The sequence below is a fragment of the Macaca fascicularis genome, chromosome 2 (assembly GCF_037993035.2).
Source record: "Macaca fascicularis isolate 582-1 chromosome 2, T2T-MFA8v1.1".
Taxonomy (NCBI): Eukaryota; Metazoa; Chordata; class Mammalia; order Primates; family Cercopithecidae; genus Macaca; species Macaca fascicularis.
Window position 1 is genome coordinate 56,544,046 of NC_088376.1, and position 22,105 is coordinate 56,566,150.

Consider the following 22,105-nt stretch of genomic DNA (forward strand, 5'->3'; position numbering starts at 1 on the left):
GATCTCATTGTTAGTTCCCACCTATGAGTAAGAACATGCGGTATTTGGTTTTCTGTTCTCGTGATAGTTTGCTGAGAATGATGGTTTCCAGCTGCATTCCATGTCCCTACAAAGGACACAAACTCATCCTTTTTTTATGGCTGCATAGTATTCCATGGTGTATATGTGCCACATTTTCTTAATCCAGTCTGTCACTGATGGACATTTGGGTTGATTTCCAGTCTTTGCTATTGTGAATAGTGCCGCAATAAACATATATGTGCATGTGTCTTTATAGCAGCATGATTTATAATCCTTTGGGTATCTACCCAGTAATGGGATGGCTGGGTCATATGGTACATCTAGTTCTAGATCCTTGAGGAATCGCCATACTGTTTTCCATAATGGTTGAACTAGTTTACAATCCCACCAACAGTGTAAAAGTGTTCCTATTTCTCCACATCCTCTCCAGCACCTGTTGTTTCCTGACTTTTTAATGATTGCCACTCTAACTGGTGTGAGATGGTATCTCATTGTGGTTTTGATTTGCATTTCTCTGATGGCCAGTGATGATGAGCATTTTTTCATGTGTCTGTTGGCTGTATGAATGTCTTCTTTTGAGAAATGTCTGTTCATATACTTCGCCCACTTTTTGATGGGGTTGTTTGTTTTTTTCTCGTAAATTTGTTTGAGTTCTTTGTAGGTTCTGGATATTAGCCCTTTGTCAGATGAGTAGATTGCAAAAATTTTCTCCCATTCTGTAGGTTGCCTGTTCACTCTGATGGTAGTTTCTTTGGTATGCAGAAGCTCTTTAGTTTAATTAGATCCCATTTGTCAAATCAATAAATGTAATCCAGCGTATAAATAGAACCAAAGACAAAAACCACAGGATTATCTCAATAGATGCAGAAAAGGCTTTTGACAAAATTCAACAGCCCTTCAAGCTAAAAACGCTCAATAAATTCGGTATTGATGGAACGTATCTCAAAATAATAAGAGCTATTTATGACAAACCCACAGCCAATATCATACTGAATGGGCAAAAACTGGAAAAATTCCCTTTGAAAACTGGCACAAGACAGGGATGCCCTCTCTCACCACTCCTATTCAACACAGTGTTGGAAGTTCTGGCTAGGGCAATCAGGCAAGTGAAAGAAATCAAGGGTATTCAGTTAGGAAAAGAAGAAGTCAAATTATCCCTGTTTGCAGATGACATGATTGTATATTTAGAAAACCCCATTGTCTCAGCCCAAAATCTCCTTAAGCTGATAAGCAACTTCAGCAAAGTCTCAGGATACAAAATTAATGTGCAAAAATTACAAGCATTTTTATACACCAGTAACAGACAGAGAGTCAAATCATGAATGAACTTCCATTCACAATTGCTTCAAAGAGGAATAAAATACCTCGGAATCCAACTTACAAGGGATGTAAAGGACCTCTTCAAGTAGAACTACAAACCACTGCTCAGTGAAATAAAAGAGGACACAAACAAATGGAAGAACATACCATGCTCATGGATAGGAAGAATCAATATCGTGAAAATGGCCATACTGCCCAAGGTCATTTATGGATTCAATGCCATCCCCATCAAGCTACCAATGACTTTCTTCACAGAATTGGAAAAAACTGCTTTAAAGTTCATATGGAACCACAAAAGAGCCCACATTGCCAAGACAATCCTAAGTCAAAAGAACAAAGCTGGAGGCATCATGCTACCTGACTTCAAACTATCCTACAAGGCTACAGTAACCAAAACAGCATGGTACTGGTACCAAAACAGAGATATAGACCAATGGAACAGAACAGAGTCCTCAGAAATAATACCACACATCTACAGCCATCTGATCTTTGACAAACCTGAGAGAAACAAGAAATGGGGAAAGGATTCCCTATTTAATAAATGGTGCTGGGAAAATTGGCTAGCCATAAGTAGAAAGCTGAAACTGGATCCTTTCCTTACTCCTTATACGAAAATTAATTCAAGATGGATTAGAGACTTAAATGTTAGACCTAATACCATAAAAGCCCTAGAAGAAAACCTAGGTAATACCATTCAGGACATAGGCATCGGGAAGGACTTCATGTCTAAAACACCAAAAGCAACGGCAACTAAGGTCTTTTAGTTCTAAGATTTCCTCCTGGGCAGTGGAGTGCAGCCTCTAGATGTTCTCAAACTCTGTCTTCTCCTTTCTCCTAAGCAACACTCCTTCTGGTCATCTTCTGTTCAGTCTTCAAAAACTCACTCAAATACTGCCTCCTTACTTGCACTTAAATGTGGAAAATTGCTGTAATAAGAACAGCAACAACAACAACAATGAAGAAGAAATCAGAAGTTGACAGCAATCTTTTAACTTAGAAATCTGTAAATAGTTATGTCAGGTAAAATATATGCATTCATGGAATGTGCACATGACTGCAAAGATTTCCAGTTAATAATTTAAATGTGTGTTTCCACCTCAGAGTATGTTTATACTGCTTAGAATCCTTTGGAGAAAGATGGAAATGCCTTGCTTGAGAAGATCAGGATATTCTTAAGTGTGGGATGGATAATTTAATACAATTTCTATATAATGAGAATGTGATACATGAAGGTCATTGTCTTTTTCTGGAAAAGAAAGCTTTATTTTTTTGTTATAACTGACTTACACCATTTTGCATAAAGTTGAACCTGAGGGAAAACATGCATTATGACCATAACAATTCTGTCTATTAAAAGCTGTCAGCCTCCTTCTGTAGGTTAAATGAATGATAGAGAAAATGCTATTGTATTAGCCTCCTAACTTATCTCTTGTTTATTTTTCATGCAGCAGCCAGTGTCATCTCTGAAACACAAATCTACTCTGATGACATACCTAATCAAAATCTTCCCATCACTTCTCATGGATCTTGTAACATAATTCTAAGCCTTTCCCATAGTCTGTGAGGTAGTTTTTAAGTGGCTTCAAATGCTTTGGTGCTCATCTCATCAAGAGGTACAGACTGTTTTTTTTTTTTTTTTTGAGATGGAGTCTCACTCTGCCGCCCACGCTGGAGTGCAGTGGCGCGATCTCGATTCACTGCAAGCTCTGCCTCCCTGGTTCATGCCATTCTCCTGCCTCAGCCTCCTGAGTAGCTGGGACTACCGGCGCCCGCCACCACGCCCGGCTAAGTTTTTGTATTTTTAGGTAGAGACGGGGTTTCACTGTTAGCCAGGATGATCTCGATCTCCTGACCTCGTGATCCGTCTGCCTGGGCCTCCCAAAGTGCTGGGATTACAGGCATGAGCCACAGTGCCCGGCAAAATTACAACCTCTTTTCCCACTCTCTGAATCTGGGCTGACATTATGACTTCCTTTGATTGTTAGAGATGTGTCAGAAAGGTTCTTGAGCAAGTTCTGAACTGGGTATCAAGTAACCTGAAGCTGGCTGGGCATGATGGCTCACGCCTGTAATCCCAGCACTTTAGAAGGCTGAGACAGGTGGATCATTTGAGGTCAGAGGTTTGATACCAGCCTGGCCAACATGGTAAGACTCATCTCTACTAAAAATACAAAAATTAGCTGGGCCCGGTGGCATGCACCTGTAATCCCAGCTGCTTGGGAGTCTGAGGTAGGAGAATCACTTGAACCCAGGAGGTGGAGGTTGCAGTGAGTGGAGATCACACCACTGCACTCCAGCCTGGGTGACAGAGCAACACTCTGTCTCAAAAAAAAAAAAAGGAAACCTGAAGCTGGACTCTCACCCTTTGGAATACATCTGCCACTGTGTGAAGAAGCCCAAGATAGAAAACCTTCTCCACTGAGGCCCTGGAGAATCGAGTGAGGACATGCTAGACCAGGGGTGTCCAATCTTTTGGCTTCTCTGGGCCGCATTGGAAGAAGAACTGTCTTGGGCCACACATAGAATATACTAGCACTAATGATAACTGATGATTTAAAAATATATATTTAAAAACCTCATAATGTTTTAAGAAAGTTTATGAAGTTATGTTGCGCTGCATTCAAAGCTGTCCTGGGTCGCATGCAGCCTGCAGGCCTAGACCGTAAGCCCCAGCAGATCTACTGCAGTGCATGCGAGAGGGCAGGTGAGACCAGCAAAATTGCCCAGTAAGAAATAAGAAATCATTACTGCTTAAGCCACCATGTTTGGTGTGATTCATTACGCAGCAGTAGTTAACTAATACGGCCTGCAAGGCACTGGATGATCTGAGCAGGGGTACCTCCTTATCTTACCTCCCCAACCTATTTCAACCACTCTGGCCTCCTTGCTATTCCTCAATCTGCCAGGCAAGCCCTACCCTTCACTCTGCCTGCAGCCCCCTTTCTCCCAATAGACATATGGCTACTGCATTCACTAAGGTCTCCTTTATCATTCTGTCAAAAATAGCACCCACCTCTCTCCTCTATCTCCTGGCCACCCTCTACTTCTATCTCCTACTGCATTATTCTTCCTAGCACTTATTTACTTAGCTATATGTTATTTTCTGGGTTAACAATATATTTATTTTCTCTCTTTCTTAACCTGAGCGTAAACTCCACAAAGACAGAGATTTTATTTATTTTGCTTACTAGTATATCCCCACTACCAAGAACAGTGCCTGGAACATAATAGGTGCTCAATTAAAAATATGTTGAATGAATTATTTTTCAGTTCCTCGAGATTATTCCATGGACATTCAAAGTAGAAAATCTGTTCCTCACACGTGTGCTCCAGCTTATATGTAATACATTCTAGGGACTAAGACAGAACCTTAAACAGAAAAAAACCTAAAAATCCTGGAATGGAACACTTGGTGCATATGTGCTCTAGAGTTTTCCTGGAAGATAGAAATGAGAGTTGCCTCTATGGAACAGTTGTAGATACTCTATTTATACTGAGATAAAAAAGAATTAGATGTCATTCAGTTTCTCTCTGGGATTCTTTATCTATTCTATTTTTTTCTAATCCCTAAACAGAATTTTGTGTCTCTGAATGTGCCTCAACCATGATACTTTCCTAACATATGTCATAACCTATTTGCCACTTTACACCATTCCCCTTCTGTCTCACCTCTTTACTTAGGTTTAAGACATTAGTTTCGTGGGTATCTACTTTGCATCAGCTTGAATAACTGTCACTTTTTAAATTAGACTTTATCTTTTAGAATAGTTTTAAACTCATGGCAAAATTGAGTTAAAGGCACAGAGATTTCTCATATAACCCCTGCTCCACACATGCATAAACCTCCCAGATTATCAACAGCGCCCACAGGGTGGTAGATTTGTTAAAATTGACAAACCTATATTGGCACCACATCATCATCCAAAGTCCATAGTTCACATTAGGATTCACTCTTGATATACATTCCAGTGGTTTAGACAAATGTATAATAACCTGCATCCATCATGATAGCATCAAGCAGAGTTGTCTCACTACCCTAGAAGTCCTCTGTGTTTCACCTATTCATCCTTCCCTTTCCCCACAAATGTCTTTTGGTTGAAACAATACGGACATTAATGAGAGAGCCCCAGGAAAGGTCCTAAACACTGCAGATGCATTACACACGTCAAATACATTAAGCAAGGAGATGTTACCTGGTATCCCTTATACTCATTGCACGAAGGTAGGAGATCAACCTTACGCATAAAATGCACACTGCATGCTGCTATTTGTAAGTCAGTTCACATGGGCCAGAATCTGTTTCTGCTCCAACCAGAAACCTGGCTATCATGCTAGACTCCTTCTGTTTTTTTTACATTTCCCCATTTATTTACCAAATCCAGGTAATATGAATTTCCAAACAGCCATGTAATCCATCCTCTGATCTTCCTTTAATTAATCAATACAGCTATAACCAAGGTGATTATTATCTCTTACCTGGACTATCACAGTAGTTTCTTATTCTTTATCCTTGCCTTCAACCTTGCCCCACCTCCAATTCATTCACCACACTGCAGCAAGCCTGTGCATTCTGTTAGCAATGGAAAGACTAGGGAGGGAAGGATGTAGTTATTACTCTTCACCTAATTATTTTCCTAGAACGTGAATATACTCAACTTTACGTTTGTCATGTGCATCTATTTTCCTATAAGGGTAGAAATGATCTCTTGGAAAATTTGCATTTTTCTTGTATATTTTCCTCTCTAACTTGCTTTTCTCTTTTTTCTTTTTCTTTTTCTTTTTTTGTTTTTCCTGAGACAAAGTCTTGCTCTGTCTCCCAGGCTGGTATGCAGTAGCACTGGCACGATCTTGGCTCACTGCAACCTCTGTCTCCTGGGTTCAAGTGATTCTCCTGCTTCAACTTCTCGAGTAGCTGGGATTACAGGCACAGGAAACCACACCTGGTTAATTTTTGTATTTTTAGTAGAGACAGGGTTTCATCATGTTGGCCAGGCTGGTCTTGAACTCCTGGCCTCATTCTGCTCTCAAACAGCTTCAGCCTCCCAAAGTGCTGGGATTACAGGCTTGAGCCACTGCACCTGGCCTACTTTGTTTTTCTATTCTCTTGAGAGAATATAATACTTCTCTATCAGACAATACTGGAACATTTATTTGCAACTTCTCTTCTGTTTTTACCTTCATTGTAAACAAACAGTAGGTCTGAATTCCATTTTATAAAGTCCCTAAAGGCAGTGTTGCAGCCTTTTTACTGTTTGAAAACATATTGTTTTAATATTAGTCTCTCTGGTGGCTTATTTCATTGATAGATTTTCCTGTGTTCTACTTTATATCTTTTGTTTCCTTTGGTTGCCATATATACACATGTAGATATGTGTAATTTTTAAATTTGGTAGTCCATTTTGTCAAAGGGTTATATGTACTAGACATAGTCTGGGTTTTGAGAGTGTTTCTTGTGCTTGCTTTTAACTTATTGAAAGTCAAGTTCTCTTTCTCCATGGAAGGTTAGAAACACAAAAATACCCACAAATAAACTTTTGCTTGCGCCTCTGGGCTCACAATGATCTTGTGTAATATGAATCTTTTTCTGTTGATGCCTCATGTAGCCTTAGACATGAGGGAAGTGTGGAGCAAGATCTTTTGAAGATTCTTGTTAGCTCTACCTTTTATGGAAATGCTATACAGAGTTTTCTTCTGTCAAGTTGTAAGATTTCTGATTTTGCTTTTATAATGGTCAATCGAGAAAGTATATACAAAATTGTTAATGGCATTGGGAAAAAATTACATTTAGTAATTAGAAAACTCAAATTTTTTACTCAATTCACTAAAAACAATAAACCTTTTATATCTAAGAAATACTTTCTGGTTGAGTTCAAATAATAGTTTCTCATATGTCTATTTTATTTATATTTTACACGTATAAAATCTTGAAATAATCATAGTATTGTATTATATTAAATCATTTGTCATTAAGCAATTAATATATACTACTTTTTCTAAATTTCTGTGACAACTTAAAATTCAATGATTGATTTAGTTTTTGAGTACTTCTTGCTAAAGTCCATGATTACTTATCTATTAAAAGTATCTGGTTAGCTATAACCATTCTATTTGTATTTTCATGCTGAAGATTATTTTCAAATAATAAATAGTAGTAGGTTTTCTTCTTTTTCCATTAATGAACAACTTTTAACTAGCCAGCTTTCCAATCATTGCTGTGATTTTATGAGGAAAAGTTGTGGATATTCTTATAAACTAGTGAAAAAAAAATTTATAGAATGTTAAAATGTGTAAGAATTTCACAATCATTGCCAAAGCTATGTACCCTACACATAACTTTTGATCTCTACTCCATACCATCCTTATTTGGGGCAATTGATTCAACTAGAGTTAGTTTCTGGAAGAAATATCCTAAATTGACAAATCATTCTTGCTAAAAAATCCATTTTTATGACTTCCATTAAACTCACATTAAAGACTTCCTTTGCTACTAAACCAGCAGAGAAGACAGGAAAGTGAGGAATGTTGAGGAAGTTTCTAGAAAGGCACATCCAGTGTTTGCTCTCCTGCTCTAGGTTTATTGTGTAATAACAGGCATTTTTAAAAACTGGTTTGGGAATATAACCACCACTTTTAACATTCTTGCTATAAGAAAATTCATTATAATTGCCATAAACAAATTATAAGCAGTTTTCTGAAATTCTTTTTAAAATTGAGTATAGCTGGTATGCTATGTTTCAGGAAGATCATTATAAGCCTTTTAAATTCATAGTAATTTAATGTTCTATGTAATTTTGATTTCCTCATTCCACATGCAGTCAGCCTCTATTAAATGTTAGCTAGAACTCATGAGAAATTAAGAACACTAAATAAAATGTGGTGCCAAAGGGTTTACAACCTCTTCAGAAAGAAGAAAAAATAAGTGTCTAAGCACCATATTCAAGATGAAATGGAAAAAAAAAATGAGAGAGAGAAGTACTGCAGCATGGGTGAGAAGGGTTGGAAGAATGAATCTCATTTATTGGCGGGGAAGAAAGAGAAGACTGAAAGTCTTCATGAACTAGGATCAACTAATAATAAATTTTTCTAATATAGAATATAATATAATTCATGAAGCAAAGTTAATGAGTACTACACAAAATTTCACTCAAAAAAATAAAAGATAAAACTGAAAACTGAGAAGACATTGCCTAATTTATGTTTCTGAAACCCTTGCTTCTGGTGATTTTTTAAAATTGCATTCAGTAATCAGAGCAGTACCAACTAAGGGAAAATGAATAAACATAAATCAAAGTGCAATGGCATTGAAGATTTATCTTTTTCTCCTTTAGGGACAAGAGTTTCATAGTAGTCCTGTGTGTCTGATGTCACTAAGACTGGAATTGAAAATAAAGCATACCAGAGGAGATGACAGAAAGAAGAAAGACAGAAACATAAAATTTCTCTACAAATCACTTCCTACTTATTTTCTTCCCCTTAGTACCACATGTTAAAAAAAAGAAAGAAAAGGAAGAAGATATCTGTTAGATATAGAGGTTAGTAAACACTATGAAGAAGGTAAAAATGAGACCTGGAATTTTTATAAGGAGAGAATCTAATGATGAAGCTTTTACTGTATCAGAAATTACTGTATAGGCCAATTATCATCTGTTGAAATTCTACTAAATTCCAGGTATTCCCAATGTATGTGTACGTTCTAGTATGTATTCAACCACTGCAGCAACTTTGCATGGTAGTATAACTTTCCCAACTTCACAAATGAGCAGAAAAACACTCAGAGTGATTAAATGGTTTGCCTAAAGAAATGGTCTGCAAGCTCACAGAACCAGTTAGCTATATAAGAAACCAACCTGGGTCTACTTAATTCCAAAGTCCATACTCTTTTCACCATAGAACATGGATGTGGTTGCTTTCCTAAATTACTCCTTCCCAAAGGAATTTTGAGGGAAGATTTGACAAAGAATAAAAGAATGTAGATTTTAGGTGAGTTGTCTGATAGCAGAGGTAAATATGGAAGTGGGAATCTTCAACATTAATGGAGGTCAAGTTCCTGACTAACCTCAAGTCCATGCCGGGAAAAAGTAACTGCAGGAACAATGTGGGTCTTCCTTTTTAGTGAAGAATTTGAATGGAAACCTGTGGACGGAGGATAAGAAGTTTTTTTGGCCTCATTTATTGCACAGATCACCCTGCATGTTCTAGTGTCCAAAGGAAGAGGAAGATGGAAAGATGACACAACCAAGGCTTCCCTGTGGCTTCACCACAGCTTAGGGTTTTGAAAGCCAGAGATTAAATTTGATTTATGACCACCAGAAAATTTCCCTAGAATCTAGTGTGGCAATTCTCATTAGGCAACTGGCCACTCCTTTAAGGTAATCCTAAACTATAGCCCTGCCATTGTTCTCACCAGCTACAGTACTCCTCAAGATCTAAGTGCAGTTACTGCGATACTAATACTCAGTGGGTAGATTAAATCTGAAGAAAATCTTGCTAGCATCAATTCTGTATTTTTTTTTTTTTTTAACTTGGTAGGAAGGTCAGGGAGAACCCAACATCTCTTTCTACCTACAATCTGATCCCTGTGATTCTACTCTGAGAATTTAACCCTTTTCGTTGAAATCTTTGGTCCAAGGTAGAACCAGAGATACCTCCAAGAAGCAGGTGCTTGCTGGATAGAACAAGATAACCAGAAGCTGGAAGTCACCTAAGAGGGTGGAGTGACAGGAGTGAGGGAATAAGAAGAAGAACAAACATTTACTAGGGCTTCAGTGTCTCCGTCCCTGTGCTCAGTTCTTTGACATTCCTTTTCTTGTATAATCTCCCAAGCAGTTCTATAAATAGCTAACATTATCTTTAGTTTACAGACAAGGAAATCAAGGATCAGAGAAGCCAGATAGCTTGTGACTTGTAAGTAGCAGAAACCTGAAACAGTAACCAATCTCCCCTTTATCTGGTTTTGTTAGAGAAAAATGAATTTTAAAAATTTATAAACATGCCTAATTGCCAGAACATTTTCCCATGCACCGAACACCCCAACTTTACCAACTCTATTTTGCAGGTGAATGCTACTTCCTCAATGAATCTGTGACTTCTTTTATTGGTTACCATCACCCAAACTGCACGAATCCAAACTTAGCAGTGGGATCATCTCTGCAAATAAGGGTTTCTCAGATCATTAACAATGCCTGTTGCAAAATGGTAGGTTGGGAGACACTTTATTCAACAAAAATCAAATCTCCTTTAAATATACAAGAGGTGCTTCTACAATTCTTTCTACTGACATTTTTGATAGGATTTTTTCTTATTTAAATTATTTGTTTATGTAAGTTAGTATCTGTTTTTCTAAGTTTTAAACAAGCAATCATCTCCAACTGGAAAGAAATTATTTTGAAACATCACAAGATCTAATTTATTGTTATTTTGGTTGGCAAAATATTAAGTGTATTGTTTTCAATGAAACACATTGAGTATTTGTGTAGAGTGCATCTGAACATATTTACATAATTTAGAATTATGCTGTTCTCCACAAATAAAAAACATACAGCCTTCAATATTAATTATTTTAAATCACATCTTCATTGCACTAGAAGAAATAATTGTGTTTTTAGAACTGAACACATTTGTTGTGCAAATGAGAATGCTCTTGCTTTTGCTAAAATATGTGGAAATATAAGACCTCATCTAACATAATGTGTTCTGCGTTTTGTGAGATGACAATTACATTTCTCACATACAGAGATGTGCCATTAGAAAGCACAATGGGGGCACCATGCTATTATTCTCTGTGGTGAATGAAGCGTGGTATTGATCAAAACCAGAACTCTTGTTGATAACGCATTAAGTGTCTGGTTTTATTTTCCAGGTAGTATCAAACACAGTGTAACTTCCCAATATATCTAATTGGATATGAAGTTAGACTGCACATTTCCTAAGCTTAATTTTTGCTTCCAAATAAACCCCAAAGCAAACATGATATACATTAGCTTTATTTTTTTTTTTATTTAATCTGATTGCAGACACTTAGATCTTTTTGTTTTGTTTCTTAGAATCCAGAGATTCATTAAGTCCTCTCTTTTGGTTTTACATCAAAACGATACACACACACACACACACACTTACATATGTGTGTGTGTATATATATGTATATGTGTGTATATATATGTATATATACACACACACATATAAAGAGTGTGCTGCTCATGAACAGCTATTATGCAGCTTCTTAAGCTTTTCATGTATGAATTAGGTAGGAATGTGTTGGTTGCAGGTGGCAGAGATCTTAAACTATTGTCTAAAGTCAAGAGCAGTGCCTGCTTTAGTCCAACTCAATGCAGGGGTTATTACAGCTGCCAGAACCTTATCTCTTGGCTTACCTGTGCTACACACACACATACACACACACACACACACACTTATACATTCACATAAATGGGTATGTATATACGTATACATACATTGAGTTCTCCTATGTATAAAGACATTTATATAGGAGAACTCAGATTTATTACTGAAATAAATTCTTAGCAATAATAACAGATTTGCATTCTCCTCTTCCCTTACTTAGAAACTACTCTTTGATCTGCCTTCTCTCAGAAAGATATTGTGTAAATTACTACTTAATTTAATGTTTTTTAAAATAGGATAGCAGCCTTCTCCTCTGGTAATCTTATTCCCTGAAAAAAATCCATGAGAATTGTACATTTTTTTTAAACATAAAAATTGTTTTGATCTTTTTGTGAGAAAAGATGTATGATTTACAAGCCCCTTTTAACCTACAGATTCTATATTGTGTGTCTGCTGGGCACAAAACATGATGAAGTTTCCACAGGAATAAAATGAAGTGTAAGATGCCATTTCTTCTCTCAATGACCTTATAAATTTTTTGGTGACACATAATAGAAACACCTACAAATGATCATATGTTATTTTCGTACTTGGAAATCACTTAACTTTCTTCCAGCAAACTAAGAACTATTAATTCCCTCCCATCTACTGCTGCTCAAGCAAGAGAGCACAGGTAAGCCAAGAGACAAGGTTCTGGCAGCTGTACTAACCCCTGCACTGAGCGGGACAAGAGCAGGCTCTGCTCTTGACTTTAGACAAGAAGTTAAAATCTCTGCCACCTGCAACCAACACATTCCCACGTGATTTATGCTTGAAAAGCTTAAAAGCTGCATAATAGCTGCTCAGGAGCAGAAATTCCTTTTTTCTCTGTGCAGATAAAGAAGTGAGGTGCTACATTTCTTTGGGAAATTTAGTTCCTGCATAAAATCAATTGGGACGAGTTTTCAATACAAAAAAAAAAAATAGACATTATCCAAAGATGGAAATGTTGGTTCTTGAGTCCTCAATAAAATATTGCTGTATTTTTAATAGAAGCATGAAGTGTGACCCCTCTCAGTAACTATGTAGGATGCCGTGTAATCATGAGGGAGTCTCTTTCAAGATGACAGAAAGAGAATGAGATTGGGAGAAAGAATTTTCCCCTTCTTGGCTCTGCAGTAGTAGTTCTCAATCAGGATGATTTTGCTTCCCAGGGGAAATGTGGCAGTGTTGGGAGATATTATTACTACTGGGGTAGAGAGATGAGTAGAAAGGTGCTACTGTCACCTAGTGGATAGAAACCAGGCATGTTGTTAAACATCCTACAATGCACTGGACAGCCCCTGACAGCAAAGAATTATCTGGCCCAAGATGTCGGTAGTACTGACATTGAAAAGTCCTGTACTGCAGAGTACTCCTTAGTGTGGAGATATTTAGTTGGATAGGATTAACAAAACTAATAAGAAGAAACAGTAGAAATGCTGCTCACATTGGATCATAGAAAACTAAGTACAGTTGCTCTTACATTATGATTATCCACATATTCATATATTAGTCAGTTACCTATGAAAGATGTTTTGTTGTTTCAGTCTTTCCTTATTGTCTTGTAACTCTCACATAATGGATCAACAACCTAACTGGTATTCGCAGCCTTTGTATGGGCTTCCAGAGGTTTTTGGTATGGGGTATCTAGGCAACCTTATGATTTAAAGAAGCTAGTCTCAACTGGGTTATTGCCCATGTCATTTACATAGGTATACTGCATGTGCGACTTCATATCAGGCCTTCAAAGTGAAATCAAATATTTGTGCATCTGAAGTCAAAGAGGAATACTCTTTTCAAAAAAAATTTTTATTATGCTTACAGTCCTGGGATACATTTGCAGGATGTGCAGGTTTGTTACATAGGTATACACGTGCCATGGTGGTTTGCTGCACCCATCAACCTGTCATCTACATTAGGTATTTCTCCTAACGCCATCCCTCCCCTAGCCCTCCACCCCCTGACAGACCCCAGTGTGTGATGTTCCCCTCCCTGTGTCCACGTGTCCTCATTGTTCAACTCCCACTTATGAGTGAGAACATGTGGTATTTGGTTTTCTGTTCTTGTGTTAATTTGCTGAGAATGATGGCTTCCAGCTTCATCCATGTCCCTGCAAAGGGCATGAACTCATCCTTTTTTATGGCTACATAATATTCCATGGTGTATATGTGCCATATTTTCTTTACCCAGTCTATCATTGATGGGCATTTGGTCTGGTTCCAAGTCTTTGCTATTGTGAACAGTGCTGCAATAAACATCCATGTGCATATGTCTTTATAGCAGAATGATTTATAATCCTTTGGGTATATACCCAGTAATGGGATTGCTGGGTCAAACTAATTGTATAAATTAGTCAATGGATATTTTTTTTGTGGCAGAGTTTGCTGAGACATTTTTCTATAGACCAGTTCAGAAATGACTCTATATTGAAATGAATGTCAATCAGCAGAGTCATTAGAATAAAATCTGGTGTTCAGTTTCACAGACACAGGATGCAAGGACACCCATAGCAAGAATCAAACTTCTGATAGAAACTTTGGTGTTTTCAAAAGCAATCTCATGTATTTAATCTTCCTTAAGTCACTATAAGGTGGAAAATTATTTCTTTGTCAAAAGGATCCTATGAAAAGTTCTGAATGCTGAAGAAACAAAGGCTATCATTTTGTACAATAAAAATAACAACCATATAAACTCATTAGTAGAGAAATTTTGGTGTCCCACAAGACATTTTACAGATAAAATGTAAAAGCACTTTGATGCACTCAAACATGATGAAAATCTTTGACACTTATAACATTTTAGAATATATCTAAAAATTGCTCAAATAAAAATAAAAATTCCTACTGGTATAGTCTAATTACATTAAAAAAGAACATTGTAGTTTAACATTTATTTAATTTCAGTCACATATTCTCAAATGATAAAATATTTCTTTTGTAATCTTTCTGTTTTTTATTTAAAACAAGATTATCCTTATAAATAGGAATAGAAAATTTAGTAGCCCAAATAAAATTTTTAATAGCTCTTCTTCCCTATGGAAGATTATAAGTAATAAAATGAATGAAATGTGTATACTTTACAACTCAAATCATATTAACTGCTACGTGCTCTAAGCAAATTATTCTGCTGCTGTTATAGGTAAAAGCTCAACATGGGATAACTATTACTCTGTTTATAAGAAAGGTAGGCATAAAACGTCATTATTTTAAAGTTTATAAATTTAAAAAATTGAGACAGGAATATGTATTTGTTCAAGGTTATCTATTCATAAGATGGGAAAAGAGTCAAGATAACAAGACATGTATTAGATGCAGAAGAATTTCATCACAGTGAGATGATCAGGAGATTTTATAATAGATATAACTAAAAACATGGCTGAGCACATTTGTTTACAGATAAAATGTCATGATTATTTTTATTGTTTTTTTGTTTTATTGCTCTTTTTCTCTTTGTAAGATGCAAGAGATGTGATAAGATGAAATAAGAGCTCTCATCTTATCGAGGTGGATTTATGTAGCTGCATTTTTTGCTTACCAGGAAAAAATACTTCACATTCTTCTAGTCCAATGCTTTGCAAACTTTCTCACTAGAGTAACCCAATGGATGGGATGGGGACAATATAAGCATATCCTATGGGATATAAGCTTTAGCCTGATTCAGACACTGCATGCCTGCCATTTCCTTGAAATTTAACGTTATGTTAAAAATACATTCAGACGGGCGGATCACGAGGCCAGGAGATCGAGAGACGATCCCGGCTAACACGGTGAAACCCCGTCTCTACTAAAAAATACAAAAAAACTAGCCGGGCGAGGTGGCGGGCGCCTGTAGTCCCAGCTACTCGGGAGGCTGAGGCAGGAGAACGGCGTAAACCCGGGAGGCGGAGCTTGCAGTGAGCTGAGATCCGGCCACTGCACTCCAGCCTGGGTGACAGAGCAAGACTCCGTCTCAAAAAAAAAAAAAAAAAAAAAAAAAAAATTCAAATTCACGATTCAACTTCATAACATAGCAGTGTCTGGGCATCTCAGTTTGGAAAACAAGGCACTTCAGCAGGTGTCTTTGCACAGCAAATCTCTTATCATGGAAGATACCTTAAAAGTTACCTAGTGTGGTAGTTCAAAATGTTCTGGTAGGCTCACAGTGCTTGTCTGTTCCTCCCTTCATTAGCTACTATAATTTTTTTTTTCCTTTTGTAAAGACAAATTATTTCACCACTGTGTGGCAGTGAGTAAACCATTCAGTCTCTCTGGGCTTTTAATTTCATATACAGTGTGGGTATTTAGGTAGATTATTATAGTCTGAGGCCTGAATTCTGACCCCAGCTTTATTTATTACTCGCTACCAGGAGTTTTAAATTTTTTGAATGAGATTCAAAACAGCTTCATTATGAGTAAAATATTAATGTATGTGAAAAGTAAGGCAATGAGACTGCTGTAGCATAGTGCCTTGCAAATGGTAGGCTCTCAATGGCATTGGTCGAATCAGGTTAATGAATTGAAGAAAGAACATGCCTGGACTATTTAGACAAATCTTGAAACCAACAGTGATCCTCCCCACTGATATAATCTCTGTGCTCCTACTTGAACTTACTCATCTAAAACACAGACCAGGACAAATGAAGTATATTATGCATGTCAAGAGATAAAGACTCAGTTCCATCATAATCTATTTCAAAGTTTGTTATTATCTCTGATGAGGAAAACACCTTTTATTCAAGCTAATGCACAATTGCTATAATTTAAGCTTTTTTTTTTTTTCTCTCTGTCATGCTGCTTAATTGGAACAAGGAAAGAGGTCTCTCTTTCTTTGGACATTACACGTTATAAAATTGAAGTCCCAGCTTCTTTTCTTCCTCTTCAGAATGAACCCTCTATACATTAGGCTCTTTATGTTATGAAAATATTTATTATATGAGTGTATCTCTATGTATGTATACATAAATATGTATACACACACACACTCCCATGTACAACTTTTTTTTCACAAATAAGTATTTTCAAAATAATAGAGATGACCAAGTTCAGAGAATGTCTTCAAAACCATTAAGGCTATTGGTTTTGATTTCAAATAAGAAAAATAAATAAACCTCATTAGCTACTTCTGAATTTTCATGAAAATAAAACATTATTCTGAATTCACATATGATAGATGATGGTAGACTTAGAAAGGATAGCTGTGGCAGAACTAGTTTAGGGAAAGAAAAAATGTGCCACCTGAAGAAAAGTCCTGAGATTAGCAACGAAAGACAAATTGTCTTATGGGGCACCCAGAAGTGCAGAAGTCAGAGCAGACACTGTGGAATTGGATGAGGGGTTCAGGTTTATATACAACAAGATACTGCACTTGATTGAGGTAGGACGTCTGAAAATGTCTGAGGATAGGCTTGCTTCTCACAATGACAGCTGATACTGGCATTTAGTGGCATGAGACTAGGGATGTTATGAGGCAAGCACTGAGGCAGTCCCACCCACCCAAGAACTGTCTGATCCAAAGTAACCATAGTGCTCTCATTGAGAAACACTAGCAGGATAAAGCAAATTTCACAGGTTATTATAGATAATAGACTTCAAGTTCAGAAAGGTGATCTAGATAGGCAGATTCAGGAATCTGCCTGGACTGAGAGCGAAACACAGCCTTAGAAGCAAGGTGTTGGCTAAAATCACCAGAGTCTACTAATTGATGACCATCACCACCAACAACCAGAGCCTACTGTGTTCAAAACCCATATCCAGAACTTCAGGGGAAAGACAGACAATAAGGACCTTCCCCCTAGTTCACTGTGGGCATGAATCCTTTATCACACAGAGCTCCCAGCCAGACTGAGTGATCAACACTGCCTTCAGGAAAACATAAATATGATTCACAGCACACACTGCCACTGCCAGCCTTGCAAAGTCACTAATATGACACAGAAAACACAGTGGATCTATCATCTTACCCCAATTTGTGACCCTTATACCTTACTTCCCTGACTGTGGCCAGACTTATTTGGGTCCAAAGAGTAAACTGTGGTCAGCAAAGCCCGTTGGCCATCAACAAAGATCCTTGGTCACCCCTGTGGTTTCTGTTCTCCGTGAGTGAATTATTCCTTGGCTTCTGTCGCTCCTCAGCCCTCCAAGTCTATGGGGAAGACTGCTTCCTTAGGCTCATGTGTGGCTGGACTGCCTCCCAGAACCTAAGCACATACATTAGTCCCTGTAGGCTATGTTGGAGCCTCTAACCTCCCTTCACCCTGTGCCTTTTTTTTATTAAAACACCTAGATTTTTATTTCTGAGACTTAATTATCAAGGACATTTAACTTGGCTATATTTTAGAGGCAATAGTTGGTTTTTATCTTTAGAGTTAATAAAAGAGGTAAATAGTATATCCAATTGTTTGGGTTTTTTGCTTTGTAAAACCCAATCACTATAAGGAAAACTAAGGTACATCTGATGCTCAGAGCCAAGATTTGTCATAGGATATAAGAGGGTGAGATTTGGCAGAGGTTGACAATTCGAAGAATCACCATGAAAACATACCCTCAAGGAGGCATTTGGTTGTGATGGAAAGCTCTGCTAGTTTCCAGAAATAATTTTTATCATTTGCTAATCACTGGGCTCTTCTCTCACTTAATGGCCTCAGATCAGAACTCTGGAAAGAATCTTGGAGAAACCAAGGGCTTCATGCCTGGCTGCCCAAAGTGCCAGCATTCCTTCAGCCCAGGGTGCAAAGAGTAGGGGAAACTTCTACTCAGCCTGGTAAATACTGGGAGCTTCTCCATAGAAGAGACTTGGGACCCTGCTTCTAAGTGGAAGGGCTTACTGTGATGGGTCTCTCTCTGTTATACTTGGTTAGGAACTTTGAGACTTTGGGGTCCATTCTCTAGGCACAAGCAAATGGAAAGAGAAAGAATTTATTTCCTTCAGGACCTCACAGATAAGTGGATGCTTTTCTAGGTAGAGGTAAAAGTCATTTTGGCATTTCCTTTGTTTTCAAAGAAAATGTAAAAATAACTGATAACAAAATTAGCAGTATTTTTTTGGTGTAGCTTCATGCTCACAGAGCCATGCATGTTTATGTTTGAAGGGTTTTCTTGAACACAGGCCCATGGTCTCTTCCTAAATATGTTTGACACTCCTGTACTTTGGAAAGGAATTGCATGAAGTACGTATCAGCTAACTTTTTAAGTCTTGCAACACTTCCTACACTCATAATTCGGAAGCTAACAAACATAATTGAAAATTACAGGCATCTAAAACAGATAATTATCTTTCCAGAATTAAGCTCCTCTTGGGAAACTATTTTTACTCAAATGGTTCACTGGAATGAATTTCTTCTAAAGAAAATGTGATAGCATCTTAATCCATTATTAACTCATTGCCTTTAACTTCAGCCCTGATTTTGAACAGCAATAAAATCAAAGATTAAACATGCTTATACTCATGTCAGATGCTTGTAGCACAAATGGCCTGCTTTAAATTATGTGTGTTATACATCTCTTTGCTTAAAGTCCTAAGCAGAAATATATATATAAAAAAATCTTCCAACTGGACAAAATGTAGGCAAGTATACTGACTATAATATTTATCAAACTTTCCTAAGGAAATAAGAAGTCAACAAGTGTTACACAATTTCCACTTCCTGCCAAGATAAAACAATGAGCACAGGGTTTACCCTTTTATCTCAAACAACAAAAATATCCAAGAGATCAAATGCATATTAAAAACAGTTTTCAAGACACAAGACAAGAGGAAATGAAGGACAGTAAGTCCAGCGTGAGGCAAATGAAGCCACTTCAATGACTGCTCCCAGCACTGCCATGAGCCAGTGTCCAGGCCACTGATCAGGGAGGAAACTCAAGCAAAGCCTGGTGTGCTCCCCGCTGAGAAGACAGAGCTGACAGTCTGAGGGGATCAGGCAGCTACATCTTATGGGACAGGACACTGAGAGAAGGAGAGGAGAGGGTGGCACAGATAGAACTCCTGAGATCAGCAGCGGGTCCTTCTAGAACATCCAGCAGAGAACTAGCAGCACATGTATATAAGAAAATAACTCGAAGCCAGAAAAAGAAAGCGTCTGAAAAGATTAGAGGAATGAGATAGTGACTGATATCCACACAGGGCTGGAAATAATGCTTGTTACCACAGTCGGGCTGGAAAAAAACCTTATCACTTATAGGCAACAGTTAGGTAAATTCAGGATGGTTTTGGTTCAGTAATGGGGAATAATTAGCCCAAACTATGCACTGCTCTGGTTCTACTTAATGAATTTTACATATAAGACCATAGAGGATAAAACTATGTCCAAGTACCTTAACCACATCCCAGAACAAAGCTCAGTAATTTTTATAGAAATACAAAAATACCTAACACCCAACAAATGTTACAAGCAGCACATCCACAATCCTATAAATATTCTTTTATGTAATAACAAATTCATGGAACAAAGGCTTATTATATTGAGAAATAAGTACCAACAGAATACAGGTTCTCCAGAAGCTTTGCAGTCTAGTGGGGAGCAAGAAGGGTAGCGTGTCTCACTGGGGAAGCATGGATCAGCTACAGTGGAAGAACACAGGTTCAAGGTGGTCATTCCACATGAAAGAGGCTTTGGCAAGGGCTCTTCTTGTTTCAAAGAAGAGTGAAGTCTTCCCTTCACCTCAAGCAAAGTAGAGTTTATTAAAAATACAGTCATGGACTAGAAATGGAAGTAGCCAGCAAGCCACAAGGAAGCTGGGCAGCCACTGAGGGCCACATGGTCCCTCACACACAGAATCTGTTTCTGTCTGTGTGTCCACTCCATTCTCTTCTCTGTATGGGCTGTTGTCCCCAGGACATCAGCTTGCATGGCATAAGAGAGCCACTGCAGCCCCACAAAACCCATGACCTGGCTGCTCCTGCACCTAGTATCTCTGTTTCTACATCCCCAAAGAGAAGCTAGTAGGCCCCACTCCACCCTATGAGCTGCACCATGGGCATCATCAAGTTAGGGGATCCCAACTCTTTGCCCAATCAACTGTGACTATAGATAGAACATAACTATCCCCCTCATTAGTGCTGTGTTCAGGACAGATTGACTTAGCAGATGTTGAGGGCAGGCAAGAATTCTTTATTCAGGAGGAGCTGGAAAGACGAAGAGAATGTTTGCCAAGTAGAAGGGAGACACAGAGAGCATTCATGCCGAGAAAACCACAGAAATGTGAGTACTTGATATCTAGTCCCTAGAAGATACATTTCTCTGTTGGTCCCCCTCTACTTAAAAAATATATGTTTGTATATACAAGTCAGTTCTACTATTCTGCCTATTTGGTCCCTCTTTGGCATATTTTTCTTACAGAAATGACAGAAATGGTCTGATTAGGGATTTTTTTTTTTTGAGACGGAGTCTCGCTCTGTCTCCCAGGCTGGAGTGCAGTGGCGTGATTGGCGTGATCTCAGCTCACTGCAACCTCCGCCTCCTGGGTTCAAGTGATTCTCCTGCCTCAGCCTCCCAAGTAGCTGGGACTCCAGGTGCACGCCACCACACCCAGCTAAATTTTGCATTTTTAGTAGAGACGGGGATTTCACCATGTTGACCAGGATGGTCTCGATCTCTTGACCCCATGATCCACCCTCCTCGACCTCCCAAAGTGCTGGGATTACAGGTGTAAGTCACCACGCCCAGCCTAGGGATCTTCTTAATCAAATGCATTGATAGAAAAAAAGCATCCAGAACAAGTTTTGCCTTTGTGCACTCTGTCTGGTAAGACCAAATCTGCAGAATTGTGTTGCATCTGGGTAGTATCCTGAGTGGTCTTTTGGCAAAGTAGGATGGATTGAGAAGGGGTAATGAGTAGCAAAAATCATAAGAAAATCACATCCTGAAGAATGATTGACAAAACTGTGGAAGTTTCTCTTGAAAACAAGACAACAATTAGTGGGAGGCTACCTGACAGCTTATTTGGATTATGTACCTGGGCTGCAGAGAAGGGCTCTACTGGATCTGATGATGATACTGGAGGCAAAACTAACTTCTTGGAATGGAAATGATTGGCAAATTTCAGTGCAATATAAGGAAAAAAATACCACAATTACACAGTATAGTTAATAAAAAGTAAATGAGGTTTATTGTGATCCAGGAAATGCCTCTCAACTAGAATCAAGGGCTAGATTAAGCTATTATTCAGTGTAGAAGCTGAAGAAAAAAGCAGACAACCCTGTAATTGCTTTTGCTTTTGTCACAGAGGTAATGCAATGCAAAGCTGAAGTTTCTTAGATTGAAAGATATTTAGTAGCGAATTCAGAGGATCACTGTTAATTTTCCTTAGGGTAAGACATAATATTTGCACATAATTTTTAAAAGCAGTGAAATCTTGGATTGCATTTTTTTTCCCAAAAAGCAATAAAAGCTTTGACTGTCTAATAAATTTGATGATACAGAGGT

The 22,105-nt window shown here is 37.9% G+C and overlaps 1 long non-coding RNA gene across 5 annotated transcripts in view; it reads right to left on the reverse strand.

Moving 5' to 3' along the window:
- Positions 1-22,105, reverse strand: part of LOC102140330 (uncharacterized) — a 354,334-nt gene that overhangs the window by 207,290 nt on the left and 124,939 nt on the right. The gene's annotated exons all lie outside the window — the stretch shown is intronic.